We start from the raw sequence: 25,194 nt of genomic DNA on the forward strand, positions 1-25,194 counted from the left end.
TGTAAAAAGCTGCCTGGGAATGATCTTTTACTGTGAATTTTCCCAAGAGTTGTCATACAGTTTTAAAAGCCTTTTCTATTTAAGACCGTTTATCTGAGAAAGCCTAACTGAGCAGAATATTGCATTGATAAATTGCTCTGTTCAAGGCAACTGCCTTGAGGTTCCAAATCACAATCTGCATTTAAGGGCTTCCAACAATAATTACCTCTGTGTAATGAGCAGCAGTCCTTAAAAGGGTCTGCCGTTTCCCCGCAATCTTTTACAGGGTGAGCAGAGCTGTATCCACTGATAACCCAGCTGCCGAGGAACTGAGCAGAGCCGGCTCCAAACTTCTCAGCTGTTGACAGGCTTGACTTGCTGAGAACACGGGTTAAATATAGCACACGCGAGCTCAGCTTCTCGACAAAGTCACTGCTCTGACAGTGCTGTGAAGGGAGCAGAAGACGAGAAACCTAATCTCAGAACCCAACACCTAGCAACAGTTGAAAAAACTTTTAAACAAAAGTCTGGGTGGGAGATATACAACAGCCTCCAATTTCTGCTGATCGGGATTTCAGGGAGAAGAAGCTGCTTTCCCCTTCTCTCTACCCAGTTTCCTGCATGACTTCAGCTATTGGCTAGTCCTAGGAAAGAAAGTGGGAAAAGCTTTTTCCTCTGTATTCTTTTGGGCTGGATAGTTTTCCAGAACTCCAGTCTCTCTTGGGCTGTGGGGCAAGCCACTGGGTTCTTCCAAGGATAAGCTACCTCCATAAAGGACGTACCTTTGGTTAGACGAGCTGCCAGTCAGGTAAGACCAAAATACACAGCTACCTACTGTCTTAAGAAATCTCTGTTTCCACAGGAAGAGAGCTCTCTCTGATTCTGTGTTGTCTGTTTCCTTTGATTCTCACTGTTCCACTATGTGATAACACATTTAGGAATTATGACGATCACTGTGAATTCTTTTTAAAGAATCAGCAAGTCATCTCTTTCTCAGAATTATCCTATTGTTTTCTAAACACAAAGATTGTAATGATGCTTTAATAGCGATCAAAATATGTCTGCCAAGTTATCATTTTCTGGCAGGTAGCAGAAATATGACAAAGGACAACTTCACAGTCCTTTCACAATGAGGATGGCTAACCAATGGGAGGGGTATTTTCTCTAGAAGCAAAATAACTTTCATATAATGAAACTAGCTGAGCAGCTTGTGTGGTAAATGAGAGGCAAGTCCTGCGTGGTGTTTGCGTTGCCGTGCTTTTGACCGGCTGGCTTCTCCTTTGCCGGATTCTCTGATTACACTGGTACCCCTTGTGCTGGTTCTGACCTCGTTACATGACAGTCACCCCGAGTGCTTCTCACTAGGCACAAGATATGCCTGGTTTCAGATCACTGCTTTTGCAGTTGTTGAATAGTATTCAGGAGAATACTATTTTGTGTTTTTTTTTAAAAAAGACATTGAGTAATTGCTTGTATATAGATGAGACAGATTCTGATTTTTAAAACTCAAATTGAACGTATTAGAAAACATTCTTTCTTAAGTTGCACGTATGTGTGTATGAATGTGTTCACCATAGTGTGAAGGAAATCCTCCTTTTGTCTGTTGTACTGTCTCCCCTTCCATGAGTTTCCATGCTGTTTTATCAGAATTGCTTAGCGTGGTCAATATCACACTGAATCTGACACAACTTACGGCTGCACATTGGTGACGTGGTTAGTATTGGTAACTCGTGTCTGTAGTTGGGTTGGATTTGTGTAAGAAGTTTGTTCCTCTAAGTGAACATGATAATTTGAAAAAATATTCTAAACTAAGGATAATTTCAAAGAAGATACAAATGCACATTTTAAAAGAAATTATTCGAGTCTATTTTGTCAACTTAAGTAATTTACCCCAAACCAGTTTTGAACAAATTGTTGACAAGAATGTATCAACTCTTTCAGTAAATGTTCCTATTTTAAGAAAAACTAATTAAAGCTTATATATCATATGCTCAGAAAAATGAAATAGTACATACATTTCAGTACATATTATATTTCATGATTCTGATTGCATGATTAGTTTACAAAGTAAATGCAGCTAATCACGTATAATGAATGTAGCAGTGCAAAATGCACTCTGGTAAACTTGGTATCAGAGAATGAAACTTCTGGTGCTTTAGTGGAGATGAAGTATCTTTGTCTTTAAAGAGTTTCAAAAAGTCTGAACTAAATGCTTTACATTTTTCTTGTTTTTATCTTAGGAAGGGTCACATTGTTGGCTTACAAATGTCTGTGTAAAGCCAAAATCTGCCATTCGTAGATTTCGGAGGCATGTAATTTCTTTTGGAGTTAGTGGAACAGTGTGAGGATGACTGAGTATAGCATTTGGCCCTGGGTGAAAGCATGTTTCCTGATGGATTGATTTCTGAGTATCATTGTCTTCATGACTGTAAGTTTACCCTTGAGAATCAAAAATAGCTCAGGTTAGAGCACGTGCTTTCCTCCAGTTTATGAACAATCAGCGGTGCAGGTTGTGTTCTCTCGTTCACTCAAGCTCACGTCTGTGTTGTTTTGACCCTTGACCATAAGAGAGCCCATTGCCGTTTCTCCCACCACCCTAAGGTCTGTTCCCTTCATCCTTGGTCTGTATGATAACAGCGCTGCTCCCCTTCCACCCCTCGTTGCCATCCACACCACCTTGCCCATGACCCTGGGGTTAATTTTCTTATGCTCGTCTCTCCTACTCCTCGCTTATCTTTTGCAACTAGTCGCTGCCAAACACCTAGGCTGGGTATTTTGAGGACCTTCCATCATCTGGCATGTACTTAACTTTTCCAGTCTCAGCTCCCACTACTCAACAACAAGTGTCCCTCTGCTTCAGATAGTTCAGATTTTGGGCCCTTCTCCAAACACCTACACACTGCATATTTCAATGCTCCACCTCTGCCCCTTTCATTCCCTCCTGCCTGGAACACTTTTCCTCCTCTCTCCTGTAGAGACTTTGACCGCTGCTTAAAACCCAGATCAGTGACTTCCACTTTCACAATGATTTCCCAGACCATACCATTTAGAAGTGATTCCTTCTTAGTTTGGGCTGTTTGGTGCTCTGTTAGAATTAGGGTCCTTTGGAGCAGGGTTTACGTCTTTAAATTCAGAACAGTTTTATGAAGGTGACCAGGTACAAAGCATTGTCCTAAGCATCCCTTGGCTCTGGAGCGGTTCGGCCCCATGTACCTTGTGGATGTTCTATGAACATTTTTGTCTCTGGATTTCTAATGGTGAGCATGTGAGAAAGTATAGGTAAGTATAAAATCAAGACAAGCAACTGTAAGTGTGGTTAATAGCTTTTTGTCTCAAAAATTTCTCAAGGATGATCTTCATAGTTTTACCGAGTACAGAAAAATTACAAGTAATTGTGACTACGCTCATGTACTTGATTGTGGAGACGATGTACCTTGTGGGAATGAAATAGGAAGGCGGATATATAAAGACTATATATATATTTATACATGCATCTCCTGTGTATACACCTAGAGCTCTAAATACTATAACTCGTATACTTTTATCATCTTCTGGTACCGGATTCTATTTATAGTTACCTTTGGTACTATACATTTAAGTCATGGTTCCTTCCATTTGTGGGTCATCATGGATTAAAATCTGGCCTTGAACATTAAAATATTTAAATATCATGATTATCCCTTTTTATTTTTCCGTAAATATTTTAAAAAGAGCCATTTCTCAGTTTTATTTTAAATCACTCCTGAAACCTGTAGCCTTACTGTGTGAGATAAAGCATGAATCATGATTCTGAACTAATTTTTTTCCGTGTTCATCAAAAGAAAAGAATTCTCTTTACATTTTAAGACGGCCAAGGAGGTTAAAATTACTCTTTTAAATGGGTGTTCACCAAGAATCACTATGGGATTTTCTCAAAGAAACTTATGAAATATTTAATATATTCATTTAGCAATGACTTCCCAGTGGTTATAATTTTTACTTATTCTTTAGAAGTGACACTTTGTGGTAAAATACTCATTCTCAACTAATGCTAATTGTCTGTTTTGGAAGATGAGCATTTCTTCACAAAACAGTTGCCCTAAGAAATAAGATTTTACAGAGCTTGTTTAATTGACATCTTCATTAATTTGTCCCCTCTCTAACATGTGGGTTTTAAAACAGCAGCATCATGGGAAGTGAAGGGTTGAGCTCAGGCTGAGATCTATTTCAGCAGACAGGTTTAAGAGAAAACAGGCTGGTAACAGCTTATTAGAAAAATAATATCTGAAAGCCCGCAACATACATTTGTTTATACATTAATTATTTTAAAGATATGTAGCAGTAGAATGAAAGATAAGCTAATAAAATGTGTTTTGCTTCCTTATATCTGAGCTGGATGTGTCATTCAGATGGAGGAGGCAGGAAAGGCTAATTGCATAGGCAAGTCAGACGGCCTGAATTCAGGTTTCAGCTCACTATGACCCTGGGGAAGTTACTCTCTGTGCCTCAGCTTCCTTATCTCTAAAATGAGGGTAATAATACTAGCTTCCTCAGAGAGTTGTTCTGAAGATTAAACGAGTTGATAAAACTTACAGTTGTCCAATAGACTTTTCAATAATTTTATGCTATTCTTGCTTTATTAGTACACCTTAAATATAGTTATCTGTTTAGTTTAATCTTTGTTGCACACAAAAATCTTAGATACAGACGGTTTGTAAAATCAGGTTCATAGATCATAGGAAAGACAGAAGAATGTATTGTTTAAATGTGGAATCCTGTCAGGGACATACTTTGCTGCTGTGTACTCCAAGTAGACATAGTTTGAGCTCCAGCCAATAATTTAGTATGGAATTTATGTTTCAATCCCTCCGTTATCACTCAGCAGTGTGCTGTCTTATAGAATTATTACTAAAAAGGTCAAGAAATCACCCACAGCATAGACCGTTCCATGGTTTCTATATTTGCACTTGGAGATAAAGTGTGTTTATACGTAGTGCTTGGGTATCTCTTTTATAGCCGACTACGCTGGGAGACTTCCTCTTCCAAGGAGGGATATATTATTAAATTTATCATTCTTTATTTCTTCCCTTAGATGTTTTGTTTTGTTTTACTAGCCTAGTAACAGATAAAAATGAAAAGACCAAAAAAGGTCATCTCACACGAGCTTCAGCCTCACCAAATACAAGTGAATTCTTGCTACTCATTGCCCTTAATCCTAGTCATTCCTCTTAAACATGGCAAGAAAGTATATCCCAAGGCAAAAAAAGAGTGTTACCTCATAAAGATCTATGAGTATATTATGGGGTGCTCACTATTCTGTATATTTAACTTAACAAAAATATATGAAGCACTCAAAGTGGAGAAGTTTCTTAGTAACTTCTACTAGCTTATGCAGGGTACTCACAGTTTAGACCTGTCCATTTTGCTTTATTTTTCACAATTGAAAGGATAAGTTTCTAAAAGATAAGGCAAACTGAATTTCAGAATGATCATTCGCTAATGAAGACCTTGTTTTAGAAAGAAAGAAAGAAGAAAGGAAGGAAGAAAAAGAATTTTCCTGGCTTTATAGAATACATTATAAAGGTTCTAGGGCAAAAATATGGGAACCTCAGGAAAACATATTGGCTTATGTTCTTCTTTTTTCCTTAAATGGTCGGTCCTACTCTTTAGCTAATCAGAGAAGAGAAAAGGCTGCAGGCAGAATACGACTTTCCCCATGGTAGTAGCTGAGGCAGTGTAATTTCAAAGGATAGGCAGCAAGTTGTGTAAGAACTTAGAATAAGGAAAGTCCAGCATGAATTGGGCAGCTCCAGTTGGCTGTTGACCAGCTGATTGCAGAACTTGAGAAACTCCCAGGAAAGAGATGAAGAAACACGATATTAACCAGCGCTCCAGTCCCTGAGAGCTTTGTTTGAGCCACAGCAGCACTGAAAAGTCAAAAGAACGTTGGTGTTGCGTTTCCTTTTTGGGAAATGGTGTCAATGTGCATAATATTGTGTGATTTATGTGTTTCTGAGGTCTGTGAAAGACAGACTTTAAAAAGAATTTTTAAAGCTAATGCAGAACTTATCTCAAGTGGTCTGACTTTCATTGAACCCTTAAGGTTCAGGGATTTTTCTGGTTTTGCTTTTTTGCTTAAATGCTGTCACCTACCTCCTTCACCAAAACATAGATGAAAACAATTGTTGCTTTACTGGCCAAGGACTTTATATGTCTACACTTGAAAATAGTCTTTATTTATTTATTTTTTGCTTTTTCAATAACTGTAATTGCAATCTTTCAATCTTTCCAAGTTACTTTGAAGAAGTGAATTATCTGCTGCTTATCTTTGTAAGGAAGAGGTGAAAGAAAGCCATGAAATGGGCATATCAGAGTTGGCCAAATGCATTCTTTAAAAAATGATTTGCTACAGATTTAAAGCCAAAAGGCAATTTGATTGAAAACAGTAGACTGCTGACATCACCAAGACAATCAAATTACTGCCAACTTGCCTTGTTTATATAAAAGATCTTTGCAAAAATAAGGTCCCCCCCGACACACACATGAGTCATAGGCGATACAGTAATAGGGATAAATGGACTTTATTTTTCTTTATATGTCTTTAATATACTTATGTCTTAAGTAACTCCTTTTAGGGCCTGCTTCTTTGACTGAGATACCACAGGAAAGGAAGAGGCATTGCTGAGTTCACAATGCTATTTCAGTGTGGCAGCCTAAGTACATGAGGAAATGACACCCCGGGCCTGTATTTGGAGCCTTGCAGTTACTGTGACGACAACACACACTAATGGAAAACAAAGATGGTCTGCTTGCCAGCACGAGCCAGGAAGAGTTTTGCCAGCTCAGATTTTTCCTAATTATTCTATAAGTCTTGAAATGTGACACTTGAGATATTCAAGGCTCTTTGTGTTTCATTAACTGTTTAGTGAGTGACGCATGCTTCACGGGCAGCCTGGAATTTGGACGAGGGAGGGGCCTTTACATATAAGCTTAACTTTCACATGCTGTCTTGATAGATCTCATCCTCTGGTTTGGACACCGCCAGACCAACTGCTTTGGTCACAGCCTGTTGTTTGGTCCTTAAGGAAGGCAGCTGCTTTGGTAGAATTCACTCCTCGGGGGCCCCTCAACTTTGGTGACAAATCCCCACCTTCTATCTTCTGTTCATTCCATAGATCGTTGCCCAGCGTGCCAGGTGTTCCTACTAGTGACTGGGACATCTGAATCCCAATTCTTATATAGTGATATAATAGATAATATAATGATAATAACAGCTACATATAATATAGATTATCTACTTAATGTATGTATTGTAGAGCTATGCATAATTATTTAGTATATATGCATGCTGCCAGTAATATCACGTACTGGAGATTTTTCTGTGCCAGGCACTTTGAATGATTTTATTTACTTCTCATAACAGCCCGATGAGGCACTATTTTTATCTCTTGTTTTATGGATTAGAAAAATGAGGTTTATAGATGATAAGTAACTTGCTCAGTGGTAGATTTGAGATTCTAACCCAGGAAATTTGATCTTATTTAGCCCATATTTTCACCACTTTCTTGTAATGCAGGCAGTTGTTCAAGGAGGACCTCTACCTAGGTGACTGTGAGACGTTTTGGTGAAAGGTGTCGAATGTGACCCTGCAGTCTGAAAAGATTCACTAAGAGCAAAGAACAAGGAGATCTGGGGTCAAAAGGCCAGTGGGGCTCTTCTCCAGGGTCCTGAAGTAGAGCCAGAAGCTGTAATGGCCTGCGGAGCTGGGCGACCCAGGAAGAGCTAGGCCTGGGGCCCTGGAACACAGAAGCTCTTCTTCCACAGTGGTGGATGGCACAGCGTGGTTCTCGGCTTCTACGCTGCTGAGATGATTCTCTGGAGAAGGAACACGTGGAGCGTTTGGATTTATGATCTGTTATGGGCGCTCTTGTAGCCAGATCCCTTGATGCCATTGGGGGTTTTGGTCTGTTTTTGCTCCTGTTGACAAGTTAGAACTCCCCCTCCTATTGTAAAGAAATGCTCTGCAGATCTCTGCCTTGGTCATGGGCATTCCGTTTGTTAAGTGGTTCAAGAGAGAGTCCTGCGACATACTTATTCCAGCTGTTGGTAGCAATAAAGCTGGAAGAAGCCTTCGGTGGTGTGTGTAAGGTTGTTGGGGGAGGTACCGAGGAAGGGGACAGAAAGTCTCATTCTGTATAAGAGCCTTATTGACTCCCAATGACTTTGTTTAGGGAGTGAGTTGTCAGCCTAACAGCATGTTGTTCCTTCTGAGAAACAGAGCTGGCTGTAGTTTAAGGAAAATTACCTGATACTTTTCAGCCAGTGGTTTGCTACAGTGGAGCAATGGCGTGAGATATTTTATTATTCTATTTAATTCTTTTATCTTTATTCAAATCCGAGTCGTCTCCAATGAGGCCAAAAATCTGACTCTCTGGATATAATTGGAATTTTTGAGTTTCTATTTACTTGCATGACACTTGACTTTTGTACTATCTGAAGTAAAAGGAGAGCAGTTCTAATACAATTTTGATGGAGCAGATAATGCTTTGCTTTTTCTTACGCCAGTGGCCATAAATACTCTACTTTTCCTGTGTATCAAATATCCCAGGTGGTAGGATTTAATATCCCAAGAAGGTGAATGTTTCGCGTGAAATAAACACATAACAGAAAGAATCTCTACCTTCTGAGAAATTCTATTCTATGAATTACAAACGGCATCTTGTCACAACTATGTAGCACACCCCAGCCCCGCTCCTACATGCTCACTACTGGTCAGCACACAGGACTTGTAGGCTACTTTCCTGACAGGCTAAACACCTTCCTGAAGCAAATACACTCTTTGCTCTGTGGCATAGACCTATTTAATCCAAAATAAAGGTCGTGATGTATTATATTTCATTAAGGCACTCTTTTTCATTCACATGATCTCTCCTGACTTCCTTACGACAAACAAAGAATTTCCCTTTTGTCCTCCCTGTCTTTATGTAAAAAGGTGTAACAGTGTCAAAGGAGGGAAAGAATTAGTGCTATATCCTTTGGAGACAAAGGGCTTCACTGGTTGGCTTCTGGAAGTATTTTTTTTCTCATTCAATTATTCTAAATTCCTCTTGGCACCCAAACCGCATGATAATTCAGACATTCTGTGAGACCTCCTAGTTCTCTTGGCATTGCCACAGCTGGTCTGACTTCCAGCAGGAATGGGGGCTCTGAGTCTCACACTGTCCATGATCATACAGCTTTGGTCCTGGAGCCACCCATACCAAAGAGAGTGGAAACCTCTAGACTCTGAGCTCACTCGGGACCATCAGGTCATCTAGTCTGCGGTTCTCAACACTCCCTGTGTGTCAGAGTCACCTGGGATGCTTTGAAAATGCAGATGTCCAGGCAGTGCCCCAGAGGTTCTGATTCAAGCTGGCCTGAGTGCGTGCCCAAGTGTTGATCTATTTTGGAAGCTTTTATGTGATTTTAATGTGCATCCAGGGTTGAGAACCAGTTATCTAATTACAATCTCTTCATTTTAAAGAAGGTACCAGGATGAAGGAAGAGAGGTCGCTTGGTAGAAGTTACAGTGTCCTCTGAGGCTGAGTCTATTACCTTTTCTATCACATGATCATAATAAACAACAAAGTAGCCAATATTTAATGACTGCTTTCTATGTGTTAGGCACTAGCGAGGCAGAAGTGAGGCAGATACTCGTACACTCTACGTGTACAGATAAGGAGGCTGAGGGAGCTGCCCAAGGCCCTCCAACAAGCAGGTGGCAGATCTGCGATTTGAGTGCAGGCAATTGGACTCCTCAGCTTGTGCTCTTAATCTCTTAATCACTTTGCTGTTCTGGAGCCAACTCTGAGAATGTAAGGTGTTGAGTGGCAGCTGCTTCCCTATTTCAGCATCAGGGGTCTTGTGGCAGCTGGCCTTGGTGCTCTGAGATCCCACTAGCTGGTTTGCTGCTTGACTGGAGATGGGGTCCTTGCATTCTCTATTTTCCCAAAAAGTGTGCCAACTGGAGACAACCCATTCTCTTAGAGACTGTTCCAAAGCGTTCCATTTTCCCCAGTGACTTTGTTTCTTTTATCCAGTCTTTCTTTTGTGGACCGTTATAAAATTTCCTGTCTTACCTTTGGGCACATATCTTTTTACCTTTATGTGGAAATTCTAACCACAAACTCTACTCTCTCGTTCAGACCTTGACTTTTCCCCTAACCCTGTAAGTTTGGCTGTGTTCACCATTTTCCCTGGGATTTCCCCATCTCTGGACTTTCTTACTACCCCCTAACTTCTCATGACCTCAGCAACAACAGGAAGGGATTAATCACTTCACTTCTTCTATAGCAGCAGGTGCATTAGAAACAAGCTGGTCTGTCCCATGGAAGTGACTGGCTGGAGGGTCAGCGTACTCCAAAGATCTCTTAAAGTATACATTTTTAGGTTGCATTATGGAATTAATTTTCTGATTGATTCTGTAAGTTTACATTTCTATAGAGAAGGCTTTTTTACACCTTGGGAAAAATCTATATACATTGTCTGGTTAAATGAACTTTACCAAGATGAAAATCACTAATGGCAAATACTATAGCACAGATTTCTGTAAGCAATGGCAACTCAACAAAAAGTGAAAGATTATAATAAATATTCTATGATAAATATTTACATGTACATTTAAATAATGAACGTGATATATAGATTCAGGTATGACTTGGGACTTTTTTTAGAGCCATGTTTCATAAAACAAGTGCTCAATAAGTTGAATCTGTTAAGTGTCATGGAATTGAGGAAGGAAACATTACTGAGCAGCTTTGATCAGTAATTGGACTGAACATAATTTTTTTATATAAACATGGGAGTGACAATCACTGACCATGGGTGATTATTTCTCTGCTTCTCAGTATTCTCTAAACCTTTAATGACCACATATTGTTTTTATTACAAGTTAAAAATCAGCAGACATCTTTTTTTTTTTTTTTTTTTTTTTTTTTTTTTTTTTTTTTGCGGTACACGGGCCTCTCACTGTTGTGGCCTCTCCCCTTGCGGAGCACAGGCTCCGGACGCTCAGGCTCAGCGGCCATGGCTCACGGGCCCAGCCGCTCCGTGGCATGTGGGATCTTCCCGGACCGGGGCACGAACCCGTGTCCCCTGCATCGGCAGGCAGACTCTCAACCACTGCGCCACCGGGGAAGCCCCAGCAGACATCTTAAATGTTCATTAGAGCATCAGAGAGTAATGAATGCTTAACTGAGTGGAAGCTAGACTCTGTAGCTGTGATTAGCATGATATATGTAATTCCCAACAACAGACTAGAATTCTTACTTTAAATGCAAAACTATTTTTAAAAAATTAATTAATTTTTGCTGTGTTGCGTCTTCGTTTCTGTGCGAGGGCTTTCTCTAGTTGTGGTAAGCGGCGGCCATTCTTCATCGCGGTGCGCGGGCCTCTCACTATCGCGGCCTCTCTTGTTGCGGATCACAGGCTCCAGACGCGCAGGCTCAGTAGTTGTGGCTCACGGGCCTAGTTGCTCTGCGGCACGTGGGATCCTCTCAGACCAGGGCTCGAACCTGTGTCCCCTGCATTGGCAGGCAGATTCTCAACCGCTGCGCCGCCAGGGAAGCCCCAAATGCATAACTATTGACACAAGTCTAATTGCTCCTCATCTCTTCACTCATGCACTGCAAAACTCATAAAAAAACAACAACAACAAACAAACACAAAACAAAACACAACCAAGCTCTTATTTGGTTTACTAGCTGGAAATGCTCTTATCCTTGGAAATCTATTTTGGAGTTAGTTGCTCTCCTCCCCTACAAGTGGTAAAGCAACAGCTGCCATTTAATTAATGTTCTGCTGACAGCTCCAGCTGATGAATACCGTTGAAGTTCCCTATCAGCATCAATACTACCCACATTACCCCAGGAGGAAATATTGATTATAGTTGCTTGATTTTGCCTTATTTCACCGTAGCTTTCTTTCCTGCACTACTTCCTTCAAATTCCAGTGAGGCTGTTATTTACATCACCATTCACATCTTCCAGGGAATAAGGTCCCGGTGGAACACATGTGTTCCTGGTGATGTATTGCAATGGAATCTCACCAAAATGAACACGTGAAACACTGAGCTCAAATAGAGGAGAGGACTGGGGGAAAACCAGATGAAAGTGACTTGTGGTTTCTCAGAAAGTAAAGAATTTTGTCCTTTTGAGAGAGAGATTAGAGAAAAGAAAAAGAGCTCTTGTTTTTCCACGTAGCATAAATGTATGGTTAAAACCCTGCAATCTGATTTATATCTGGATTATTATTTCAAGTTCTGTTCCCAGAACTTTCATAGGAGTTGAACTTCAACAGTACTATCATTACTATTGTGTGACAATGAAAAAGATTTGAGCTGTGTGAACACAACCGTTTCCAGAGTGAGATCCGTTCAATCCACTCATCCTGAAGAACGTATCTTAGGCTCCGTCAGGCAAGGCCCATGCTAACTGGCGACAGGTAGAACACAGGATCCAAATGGTGTGGCCTTAGATGACAAAGAGTGGTTCAAGCTAGTATCTGGCCTCTGAGGATCTAACATGAGGTTATGGGGTGTCCTGGAAGGCAGGTGGGGCAGGGTTGTGTTCTGACCCAGGTAGGGTGTCAGCGTTTGGGCAAGCCTGTCAGCAGGACCAGCGGGGAGAGCCGGGAGGTGGGATTCAGGGGCAGAATAGTTCTGGAGGAGGAACAGTCCTAGAGACTCTGTAATGCAATGTCAAAACAACTGAGATGATACTAAATCCCAGAGTCCTGGGCTGGAGCTCTTTGTGTCCCTCCTGCTTCACATTTAGTTCGTCGTGTTCACCGACTCGCTAAATATTTATTGAGATTCATCTGTGTCAGGCACTGAGCTAGGGATTGGGTACAATAGTGAATATCATATTATCTCTAGTCTCTAACTGGGTTACAGGTAAAAACAATGGCAATTTCAATGCCATGTGACTAGTGAGTGAATGGGATTGTGGGAGCACTCACCTGGTTTTGGGTGGTGAGTGACTGATTCAGGAGATCAGAGATGGGGCGATAAAGCAACTCTTGCTGTGGGGAAAGGGGACCCTAGAGGCTGAAAACAAGGTAGGGCCTGACAAACAAGGTCTAAAGGAAGGCAGAGGAAATTAATGTGACTGAAAGGCTCAATGACTGATTTGTTGCAACAAGTCCATATAGCTTTATGAATGGTGGGGAACTCGTAAGCTGCATTCTTTTCTTATATGATAATTTAAAAGACATATGATAATGTTTTTATCATATATGATAATTTTATATGATAATTTTAAAGTTTTTAAAACATATGATAATGTTTTTATCATATATGATAATTTTATATGATAATTTTAATGTTTTTAAGAATAATGTGATGAAGAGGATGCACTATATACATACATTTTCATCACACTTAAATCTGTCTTGGCCATTATGAGCCAACCAAATATGCATCTTGTGGGCTGGAAAATTCCTGACCCTCACCACCACCCACACTCTGAGCATTCTTTTAAAGCAGTGACCAATCTTAATAGGAATTCTGTGGTGGTCCAGTGGTTAGGACTCTGCTCTCACTGCTGAGGGCGTGGGTTCAATTCCTGGTTGGAGAACTAAGATCCCGCAAGCCGTGTGGCCAAAAAAAAAAAAAAAAAAAAACCCAGCAGTGATCAGTCTTTTAGATATATTTCTAAAAGGGTGTGATGGATATTGCCTATAAAATTCTTTGCTTTTACAAGTTTGTGCATTTTGAAAAATACTTACGTATATTCAACACTTCACTTCAAGTGACTAAGTGCTTCTGGAGCAAGAAACTTATGTGAATAGCCAGGAAATTTTTGAAGTACCAGTTGGGAGCATTGCCTCACCACATAATAAAATGAATTTTGAAATCACACTCATTAAAAACACTTTTGATAGTGGTGTCAGAATCAGTTCACATCAGATGAGGAGATCAAAGGAAAATAGTCAGAACTCCAGAAACCTACATATGAGAGTTTTGTGTTAGAAAGGAGAGACACTTCAAGTCAGAAAAGAAAATATGGAGTTTTCAGTCAATGGGGTTGAAAAAACTGGAAAAAAATGAAATGAAATCTCTATGTCACCACTTATACCAATACATACTAGATGCATCAGAAATTTAAGTGTAGAAATTGAAAGTGAAATACTTGAAAAATATATACATATTGGTGGAGTGGGAAAGACCTTCCTACGCAAGGGAAAAAAGCAGTAAAACAAAAGACTAAAATATTTGACTCCATGAAAACTTTTATACACGAAAAAAAACCCACCTCATGAACAAAGTTAAAATGCAAACAGCAATCTGGGCAAAAATATTTGTGACAAAATAAATTAAAAACAAATATCCTTAACACAAAGAGCTCTTTTAAATGAATAAAGTAAGAGACACGACAATAGAAAAATGGACAAATGGCATAAATAAACAATTTGTAGTAAATGTGTGAAAAACTATTTAACCTCATTGATAATTAAAAGTTCAAATTTAAAGAAGATAGTAGGGGCTTCCCCGGTGGCACAGTGGTTAAGAATCCATCTGTCAATGCAGGGGACACGGGTTCGAGCCCTGGTCCAGGAAGATCCCACATGCTGCGGGGCAGCTAAGCCCGTGAGCCACAACTACTGAGCCCATGCGCCCAGAGCCTGTGCTCTACAACAAGAGAAGCTACTGCAATGAGAAGCCCGCCCACCGCAACAAAGAGTAGCCCCCACTCTCAGCAACTAGAGAAAATCTGCGTGCAGCAGCGAAGACCCGAGGCCAAAAATTAAATAAATTAATAAATAAATAAATTTTAAAAATAAATAAATAAATAAGAAGATAGTATTAATTCAACCAACGCATTGACAAAGACACAACAGAATCCAATACCTGTATGGTGAGGGTGTGATGAAGTGGTCGCTATGGAATGCTGGTGGGAAAATCAGCTAGGACGAGCTTCCTGAAAGGCAATTTGACAATATGTGGTAGAAATCTTAATAATCAGAAGAAAATCAGGCCACTTCCATTTTGAAAAAAAGCATTGTTTTCCTTTCCTCCTATTGTTCTCAAGTATTGCCTATTGACTTCTAAACGTTTGGCACACCTAGAGGCTCTTATTAAAAAGAAAAGTCCACATACTTCTTCGTCAGTAGCTTGATAGGATTTCCTAGGAGGGACCTTGCTTGATTAGAATTGTGGAAACAAGGCTGCATAATCCGTTCTGCCTAATCACTGAAATGCCAGGAACATCTTGATGGCCGTGTATTTCCCGAGTAATGTTATTATCAGAACAGAAATTGATATCCAAAACGGACACATATACGACTGGATCACGAGGGTAGGGGAGCAGGGGCAGGTGGATAAAATGGGGCGCTGGAGTCAGGAATCCTTGCTTCTGATCACTACTTCCTAAAACTGCTGAGGCTCATTAGGGTTATAGGGCTAAACTGATCCAGGAAAACGGTACCAAGGCTCAAATTTTGGGCGATCTGCTCAGTTCGTGAATTATTCTGAAAAAATTGTTTTACCATAATATCTTTAGATACTGATAGATGCTAAGAGATGATTGACTCCAACCGCTTTTTAGGAGGGATGAGGAAGCTGAGACCCAGAAAGTCTGTCCTTCTCGAAGTCGTATGGCTTATGAATTCAAATCTGTGAATTCATAGACAAGCCATAGCATCGTGCTGCATATCTTCCGGGAATCCAGAGCATTATCTGTCTTGGGTTATTTCCCAAGATACTTGTTGTTTAAAAGCTCATGGTTTCTCTGTCTCCTCCTGCCTCTGGCACTCCAGATGTTGGGCTTTTCGGGACACCAGCACCTCTCTCCTCATCAATTCTGTCTGTTATTCTAGGGGATGGAGGGAGGCCAGTTGGAGAGTGGTGTGTGGTGTGTGGTGTGCGTGCGTCCTGCAAGGGGTCTTGTGAGGGTGGCGCCTGGTGCCTGTGATGCTCAGCTGCTTCTCACTTGTCTGAGAGCAGAAACATTTTGTGAACGGGTAGGGAGCAGTGATGTGAGTGAAACCTCACCCAGACCTTGTGTGCTAACATTCTTGTGCTTTGTTCTGAACAAGGCCTTTCTTGGAAGAAGCCACTCCTGAAAGATTACCCAGAGTGTAGATAGGCAGTAAGCATTTCACACCATCTTTTGTTGTTGGGTCCTGCAAGGAATGTGCTGAGATGAGAGTGGTGCTTTGTCACTTCGGTGGTCCTTCCAAGTGTTCTTTTTCGTACACTGGGCACAAGTGAATGAGTTCCCTTTACTTCTCTCAAACCCACAGATAAAGTGAGCCTATGCGTTATATGTAATTCTGTTAATTAGAATGTAAGTGTGAATAATAGCACAACTATGCTTAATTTCCAACTTCTATTTGGCGATTTGACTAGCAATGCATTATTTAGCGAGTTCATCACCTTCTCCTTCTGTAGCCCTACTTTCTTTAAACAGCCAAAATGAGTACATTCTCATGTCTTTGCTTCTTTATCATCCCTTGTACCCTCCCTTCCATACTCACACTGTGATGGTGGGGATTCTGTTTCCCCTTTCTCCCTCCCAACCTGAGTTCAGGCCCTGATATGTGTGAGTTTTGTCCCCTCCCTCACAGGAGGACCTTCTCTGTCAGGCTTCCTAATCAACTTTCCATGCTTTCCTGGGCTTATTCCTCATTCTTTCCTCTTTCCCTTCTTTTCAGAACCCTCTTTTTGTTATTTCTCCTGCTTCAGCCAGTCTTTGAACATCTTTCAACATGAATATACATGAAAGGTACATAAATCAAGACACTTTTATTAATGTTATGGAGAAAGTTGTTATTCATAAAGGATAATTTGCTGTCAGTAATTAACTTTCAACCTCAAGATTTATTTTCAATTCCCAGTCGTTCTCTGAGAAATACCCATCTTGGAGGAGGGAACTGCCATTTCTCCTAGATTGTTGTACAACAGAGCAGAGATTGAAGCATAAATTACCACTCTACATGGGAGGTCAGGCTAGATGCTTGGGAACAAGGAGATGGTCTGACTTGACTCTCTTCTCAGTTTTTAATATTTGTTTTTCTATTCTGGAATTTGGTGATTTAAGCGGGAATAGTGTCTACTCCATTAAGAGACTGGAAGAACATTGTGTAAGTACAGTGATTGTAAAGGGTGTTTAATATACCAGGAAAAGGTCAGAATTTGGTTCTATAAAATCCTCAGCTAAATTCCAGAAATTTTTCATGAGTGCTTTATTTAAAAGGAGAGCTATAAAATGTGGATTTAAAATATGTATGTGGGATGGATTGGATACCATTTTCTCAAATATTCTTGGAAAGGTTCTATACAACGATGGTGTGTAATTAATTTCTTTTACCCAACTTAGGTTCCTCACTAATAGTGTTTGATTTATTTGTTTAATTTGGTTCATATCAAACTGAAGGTTACAAATAACCTCCTTTGCTGTGTATGGTCTGGACCCAACTATAGAAGCAATTGTCTATGTAATTTTCTACTTACAGCCCAATTAAACTGAAAGACAAATTAAGAATGATGACATCAGTAAGACCTGATCTATAAACTGTCATGTGAATATGACAATCATTAATGCATTAATGTTCATTTTAATATAACTATTATAGCTATTGGCTATAGGAAGAAAATAAAGACAGAATAATAATAAAGTTTTTACTGAGTGCTCCCAACATACCAGAATCTATGCTACATGCTTATGTGCATGGTATAAAAATAACTATTATTATTCCTGTTGTATAGATATGCTGTTTTTTAAATTCTTGCTTAAGACATGGTCTGACTTCTTGTCATCTAAAATTTGGGCTTATCTGAAACTCACGTTTTAGGAAACAGGGTGCAAGCTCATGAAATACTTTTTCCCTCATGGATTTCCTAATATTTGGTAGTGTTGATTTGTATACAGAATTCACTATGAAATAAAAAAAAAATTTGCCCATAAATACATTATCAGAGTCAAAAAAGTAAGCAATATTCAAAGCCATTTTAACTTGTTAAACCTCAGAAAAGATTTTTTATTATTTTAATACTATATTAATATATTAATAGTTAATTTTAATACGTTATTGACATATTTTGTGTGATATAATAATAAAAAAATATTATATTATTAATATGTGCACGGTAATCCTATGTAGGGAATGGTGGCGTGGTGGACAAGGCCCAGCCACCATAAATACAACAAGGACTGTAAAGTGATTCCAGGAGAGGAATTGAGTTAACTCTGAGCCACCCATTGTTTTATGTCAGATTCTCCTCGTTATTAGTTCAGGTTATAAAATAAAATTTTCTTTTTTTTTTTAATTTAATTTTATTTATTTTTTTATGCAGCAGGTTCTTATTAGTTATCCATTTTATCCATAATAGTGTATACATATCAATCCCAATCTCCCAATTTATCACATCACCACCCCCCACCCCCCAGCCACTTTCCCCCCTTGGTGTCCATACTTTTGTTCTCTACCTCTGTGTCTCTAATTTGGCCCTCAAACCAGTTCATCTGTACCATTTTTCTAGGTTCCACATATATGCGTTAATATACGATATTTGTTTTTCTCTTTCTGACTTACTTCACTCTGTATGACAGTCTCTAGGTCCATCCATGTCCACACGAATGACCCAATTTCGTTCCTTTTTATGGCTGAGTAATATTCCATTGTATATATGTACCACATCTTCTTTATCCATTCACCTGTCGATGGGCATTTAGGTTGCTTCCATGACCTGGCTACTGTAAATAGTGCTGCAATGAACATTGGGGTGCATGTGTCTTTTTGAATTGTGGATTTCTCTGGGTACATGCCCAGTAGTGGGATTGCTGGGTCATATGGTAATTCTATTTTAAGTTTTTTTAACGAACATCCATACTGTTCTCCATAGTGGCTGTATCAATGTACATTCCCACCAACAGTGCAAGAGGGTTCCCTTTTCTCCACGCCCTCTCCAGCATTTGTTGTTTGTAGATTTTCTGATGATGCCCATTTTAACTGGTGTGAGGTGATACCTCATTGTAGTTTTGATTTGCATATCTCTAATAATTAATGATGTTGAGCAGCTTTTCATGTGCTTCTTGGCCATCTGTATGTCTTCTTTGGAGAAATGTCTATTTAGTTCTTCTGCCCATTTTTGGATTGGGTTGTTTGTTTCTTTTTAATATTGAGCTGCACGAACTGTTTATATATTTTGGAGATTAATCCTCTATTGATTCATTTGCAAATATTTTCTCCCATTCTGAGGGTTGTCTTTTCGTCTTGCTTGTAGTTTCCTTTGCTTTGCAAAAGTTTTTAAGTTTCATTAGGTCCCATTTGCTTATTTTTGTTTTTATTTCCATTACTCTAGGAGGTGGGTCAAAAAAGATCTTGCTGTGACTTATGTCAAAGTGTGTTCTTCCTATGTTTTCCTCTAAGAGTTTTATAGTGTCCAGTCTTACATTTAGGTCTCGAATCCATTTTGAGTTTATTTTTGTGTATGGTATTAGGGAGTGTTCTAATTTCATTCTTTTACATGTAGTTGTCCAGTTTTCCCAGCACCACTTAGTGAAGAGACTGTCTTTTCTCCATTATACATCCTTGCCTCCTTTGTCATAGGTTAGTTGACTATAGGTGCGTGGGTTTATCTCTGGGCTTTCTATCCTGTTGCACTGATCTATATTTCTGTTTTTGTGCCAGTGCCATACTGTCTTGATTACTGTAGCTTTATAGTATAGTCTGAAATCAGGGAGCCTGATTCCTCCAGCTCCATTTTTTTCCCTCAAGACTACTTTGGCTAACTGGGGTCTTTTTTGTCTCCATGCAAATTTTAAGATTTGTTTTCTAGTTCTGTAAAAAGTGCCATTGGTAATTTGATAGGGATTGCATTGAATCTGTAGATTGCTTTGGGTAGTATAGTCATTTTCACAAGATTGATTCTTCCAATCCAAAAACATGATATATCTCTCCATCTGTTTGTATCAATTTTAATTTCTTTCATTAGTGTCATAGTTTTCTGCATACAGGTCTTTTGTCTCCCTAGGTAGGTTTATTCCTAAGTATTTTATTCTTTTTATTGCAATGGTAAATGGGAGTGTTTCTTAATTTCTCTTTCAGATTTTTCATCATTAGTGTATAGGAATGCAAGAGATTTCTGTGCATTAATTTTGTATCCTGTGACTTTACCAAATTCATTGATTAGCTCTAGTAGCTTTCCGGTGGCAACTTTAGGATTCTCTATGTATAGTGTCATGTCATCTGCAAAGAGTGACAGTTTTACTTCTTCTTTTCCAATTTGTATTCCTTTTATTTATTTTTCTTCTCTGATTGCTATGCCTAGGACTTCCAAAACTGCATTGACTAATAGTGGCAAGAGTGGACATCCTTGTCTTGTTCCTGATCTTAGAGGAAATGCTTTCAGTTTTTCACTGTTGAGAATGATGTTTGCTGTGGGTTTGTTGTATATAGCCTTTATTATGTTCAGGTAGGTTCCCTCTATGCCCACTTTCTGGAGAGTTTTTATCATAAATGGGTGTTGAATTTTGCATCTATTGCATCAATAGATGCATGAATTCTCCATCTATTGAGATGATCATATGGTGTTTCAGTTTGTTAATGTGGTGTATCACATTGATTGATTTGCGTATATTGAAGAATCCTTGCATCCCTGCGATAATTCCCACTTGATCATGGTGTATGATCCTTTTAATTTGTTGTTGAATTCTGTTTGTTAGTATTTTGTTGAGAATTTTTGCATCTATATTCATCACTAATATTGGTCTGTAATTTTCTTTTTTTGTAGTATCTTTGTCTGGTTTTGGTATCGGGGTGATGGTGGCCTCATAGAATGAGTTTGGGAGCATTCCTTCGTCTGCAAATTTTTGGAAGAGTTTGAGAAGGAAGGGTGGTAGCTCTTCTCTAAATGTTTGACAGAATTCATCTGTGAAGCCATCTGGTCCTGGACTTTTGTTTGTTGGAAGATTTTAAATCACAGTTTCGATTTCATTACTTGTGATTGGTCTGTTCATATTTTCTATTTCTTCCTGGTTCAGTCTTGGAAGGTTATACCTTTCTACGAATTTGTCCATTTCTTCCAGGTTGTCCATTTTATTGGCATAGAGTTGCTTGTAGTAGCCTCTTAGGTTGCTTCATATTTCTGAAATGTCCATTGTAACTTCTCCTTTTTCATTTCTAATTTTATTGATTTGAGTCCTCTCCCTCTTTTTCTTGATGAGTCTGTCTAATGGTTTATCAATTTTGTTTATCTTCTCAAAGAACCAGCTTTTACTTCTATTGAACTTTGCTATTGTTTTCTTTGTTTCTATTTCATTTACTTCTGCTCTGATCTTTATGATTTCTTTCCTTCTACTAACTTTGGGTTTTGTTTGTTCTTCTTTCTCTAGTTCCTTTAGGTGTATGGTTGATTGTTTATTTGAGATTTTTCTTGTTTCTTGAGGTAGGCTTGTATTGCTATAAACTTCCCTCTTAGAACTGCTTTTACTGCATCCCATAGGTTTTGGATTGTCGTGTTTTCATTGTCATTTGTCTCTAGGTAGTTTTTGATTCCCTCTTTGATTTCTTCAGTGATCTCTTGGTTGTAGAGTAACTATTGTTTAGCCTCCATGTGTATGTGTTTTTTATGTATTTTTCCCTGTAATTGATGTCTCATCTCATAGTGTTGTGGTCAGAAAAGATCCTTGATATGATTTCAGTTTTCTTAAATTTACTGAGGCTTGATTTGTGACCCAAGATGTGATCAATCCTTGAGAACATTCCATGTGCACTTGAGAAGAAAGTGTAATCTGCTGTTTTGGGGTGGAATGTCATATAAATGTCAATTAAATCTATCTGGTGTATTGTGTCATTCTAAGCTTGTGTTTCCTTATTAATTTTCTGTTTGGATGATCTGTCCATTGGTGTAAGTGAGGTGTTAAAGTCCCCCACTATTATTGTGTTACTGTCGATTTCCTCTTTTAGAGCTGTTAGCATTTGCCTTATGTATTGAGGTGCTCCTATATTGGGTGCATATATATTTATAATTGTTATATCTTCTTCTTGGATTGATCCCTTGATCATTATGTAGCGTCCTTCCTTGTCTCTTGTAACATTCTTTATTTTAAAGTCTATTTTATCTGATATGAGTATTTCTACTCCAGCTTTCTTTTGATTTCCATTTGCATGGAGTATCTTTTTCTATCCCTTCAGTTTCAGTCTGTATGTGTGTCCCTAGGTCTGAATTGGGTCTCTTGTAGACAGCATATATATGGGTCTTGTTTTTGTATCCATTCAGCAAGCCTGTGTCTTTTGGTTGGAGCATTTAATCCATTCACGTTGAAGGTAATTATCGGTATATATGTTCCTATGACCATTTTCTTAATTGTTTTGGGTTTGTTTTTGTAGGTTCTTTTCTTCTCTTGTGTTTCCCACTTAGAGAAGTTCCTTTAGCATTTGTTGTAGAGCTGTTTGGTGTTGCTGAATTCTCTTAGCTTTTGCTAGTCTGTAAAGCTTTTGATTTCTCCGTTGAATCTGAATGAGATCCTTGCTAGGTAGAGTAATCTTGGTTGTAGTTTCTTCCCCTTTCATCACTTTAAATATGTCATGCCGCTGCCTTCTGGCTTGTAGAGTTTCTGCTGAGAAATCAGCTGTTAACCTTATGGGAGTTCCCTTGTATGTTATTTGCCGTTTTTCCCTGTTGCTTTCAATAATTTTTCTTCATCTTTAATTTTTACCAATTTTATTACTATGTGTCTTGGTGTGTTTCTCCTTGGGTTTATCCTGTATGGGACTCTGTGCGCTTCCTGAACTTGGGTGGCTATTTCCTTTCCCATGTTGGGGAAGTTTTCGACTATAATCCTTCAAATATTTTCTCGGGTCCTTTGTCTCTCTCTTCTCCTTCTGGGTCCCCTATAATGCGAATGTTGTTGTGTTTAATGTTGTCCCAGAGGTCTCTTAGGCTGTCTTCATTTCTTTTCATTCTTTTTTCTTTATTCTGTTTGGCAGCAGTGAATTCCACCATTCTGTCTTCCAGGTCACTTATCCGTTCTTCTGCCTCAGTTATTCTGCTATTGATTCCTTCTAGTGTATTTTTCATTTTAGTTATTGTATTGTTCATCTCTGTTTGTTTGTTCTTTAATTCTTCTAGGTGTTTGTTCTTTAGGTCTTCTAGGTCTTTGTTAGACATTTCTTGCATCTTCTCAATCTTTGCCTCCATTCTTTTTCCGAGGTCTTGAATCATCTTCACTATCATTATTCTGAATTCTTTTTTTGGAAGGTTGCCTATCTCCACCTCATTTAGTTGTTTTTCTGGGGTTTTATCTTGTTCCTTCACCTAGTATATAGCCCTCTGCCTTTTCATCTTGCCTATCTTTCTGTGAATGTGGTTTTTTTCCCACAGGCTGCAGGATTGTAGTTCTTCTTGCTTCTGCTGTCTGCCTTCTGGTGGATGTGGCTATCTAAGAGGCTTGTCCAAGTTTCCTGATGGGAGGGACTGGTAAAATAAATTTTTCTTTGCGGAAAGCTAACCACCATTAGTGTTATCAGATCTTTACTTGCTTCTCTAACGACTTACACTGACCAGCCCAGACTGTGTGTGATTTACAGTTCAAATAATGTAGATTTATATTCGTGGTACATTTGAATGGAAACTTTTAGTTAAATGCACTTTAAAATGGAGACCAATTAAACTTTTGTCTGATATTATCTTCTTAAAATAGCTAATGAGTATAATAGTCTCATGGAAGCTCTGTGCCTCCTCTGGGGAACCAAATGGACAGCTCCTCCACTGCCTCTATGGCAACTGCAGACCTCCTGAGGAAACACTGCCTGGAAGGGAGACAGAACTAGCATCTCAGTTGGACCAAGTTACAGTGGAGGGATCCTCCTTACTTTTCCTTGGTTTTCACGCATGGACTGTCCTTGAAGGCGAAGATTGTTGGGTCTGACATACGGGTAGTTACCATATGATAACCACTTGGGGGAGTGGGAGGTGGCTTTAAATACAGCATGAGTGTATAACTGCAGACATTTAGTGAATCACAGCTCTATGAGTGCAGCTTTTTTGTTGTAGTGAAAACTTGGAGGCAATATATATTACTAATTAGGAAAAGGAGGAATCTGAGTTGCTCTGACATCAAATTTGAAAAAGTAAATGACTATTTAATAAAACAATATATTAAATAAAAATAAATACAAAAATATCTAATTTAAGATTCTTTTGGAAACATTAGAAGACTGTATTACAAGAGTTAACAATGGTCATCTCTGTTTGGATGAGTGTGACTTAAAATTTCTACAGTAAGTATGCATCTTATTTAATAAGAAAAAAAGTTGAAGTAATTTAACAATGACTTGATGGATTAGTTCACATGACCAAATAGATAAGGAATATTCCATTTAGACCCAAGATTTAATAAGATATTCTCTGAAGATCATAATGCCAACATTGTACTTGTGTATTTATAGGCTATGTTTGCTATAAAAGATTTAAAAGATTATCATATAGATTTGGTAGGACTTGTTTTACGTTGTCCCAAATAAAACTATAATGTCTCTGTATTTTTAAACAAAACATTTCTTGGCTAGCATATGCATGGACATTTTGCTTTTCCAAAAATGCATTTGTTTTGTTTATTTTTTAAAAAGTTTAAGCAATCATGAACTTACAGAAAAGTGGAAAGTACAGTACAAAGACTGGCTTCCCCTGGAACCATTGGAGAGTGAGTTTCAAACCTGATTCCCATCATCCTTAATTCTTTAGTGTGAATTACCTACAAATAAGGATATTCTCCTATGTAACTGTGATACAAGCATCAAGATTAGAAAATTAACACTGATACTTTACTACCATCGAATTCCCAGAACCCATTCCAGTTTCCTGGTTTTCCCAGCAGTGTCTTCTGTAGCAAAAGGATTTGTTTCAGAATCACAATTTCTTTTAGTTATATCTATCTCTTTCATTTATTTCAGTCTGGAACATTTCCCTAGTCCTTCCTTGACACTTTTGAAGATTACGGGTCATTTATTTTGTGGAATGTCCCTCATTTTGGGTCTGTCTGATGTTTCCTCATGATTAGATCCAGGTTATGCACCTTTGGCAAAGCATTTTTTGTTTGTTTGTTTTTTATGCTTGAGTTATATTATGTATGTTTGTATATGTATATATGTAGACACATATATCTATATAAAATATAAACTTTAGTATGTCCTCCTTTTCATTCCTAATATTATTTTTAATTGAACTATATTTGACATATAATATTTTAATTT

General features: G+C 38.7%; 1 protein-coding gene across 2 annotated transcripts in view; it reads left to right on the forward strand.

Annotated features, from left to right (window-relative positions):
- Nucleotides 1–408: 408 nt before the first annotated feature.
- FILIP1 (filamin A interacting protein 1) overlaps nucleotides 409–25,194 on the forward strand; it is a 191,899-nt gene continuing 167,113 nt past the window's right edge. For both annotated transcript variants that reach the window (XM_032651941.1, XM_032651940.1), the window contains exon 1: nucleotides 409–787. The gene's annotated coding sequence lies outside the window, so the exon portion shown is untranslated. The remainder of the gene's footprint in view (nucleotides 788–25,194) is intronic.

The sequence above is a fragment of the Phocoena sinus genome, chromosome 12 (assembly GCF_008692025.1).
Source record: "Phocoena sinus isolate mPhoSin1 chromosome 12, mPhoSin1.pri, whole genome shotgun sequence".
Taxonomy (NCBI): Eukaryota; Metazoa; Chordata; class Mammalia; order Artiodactyla; family Phocoenidae; genus Phocoena; species Phocoena sinus.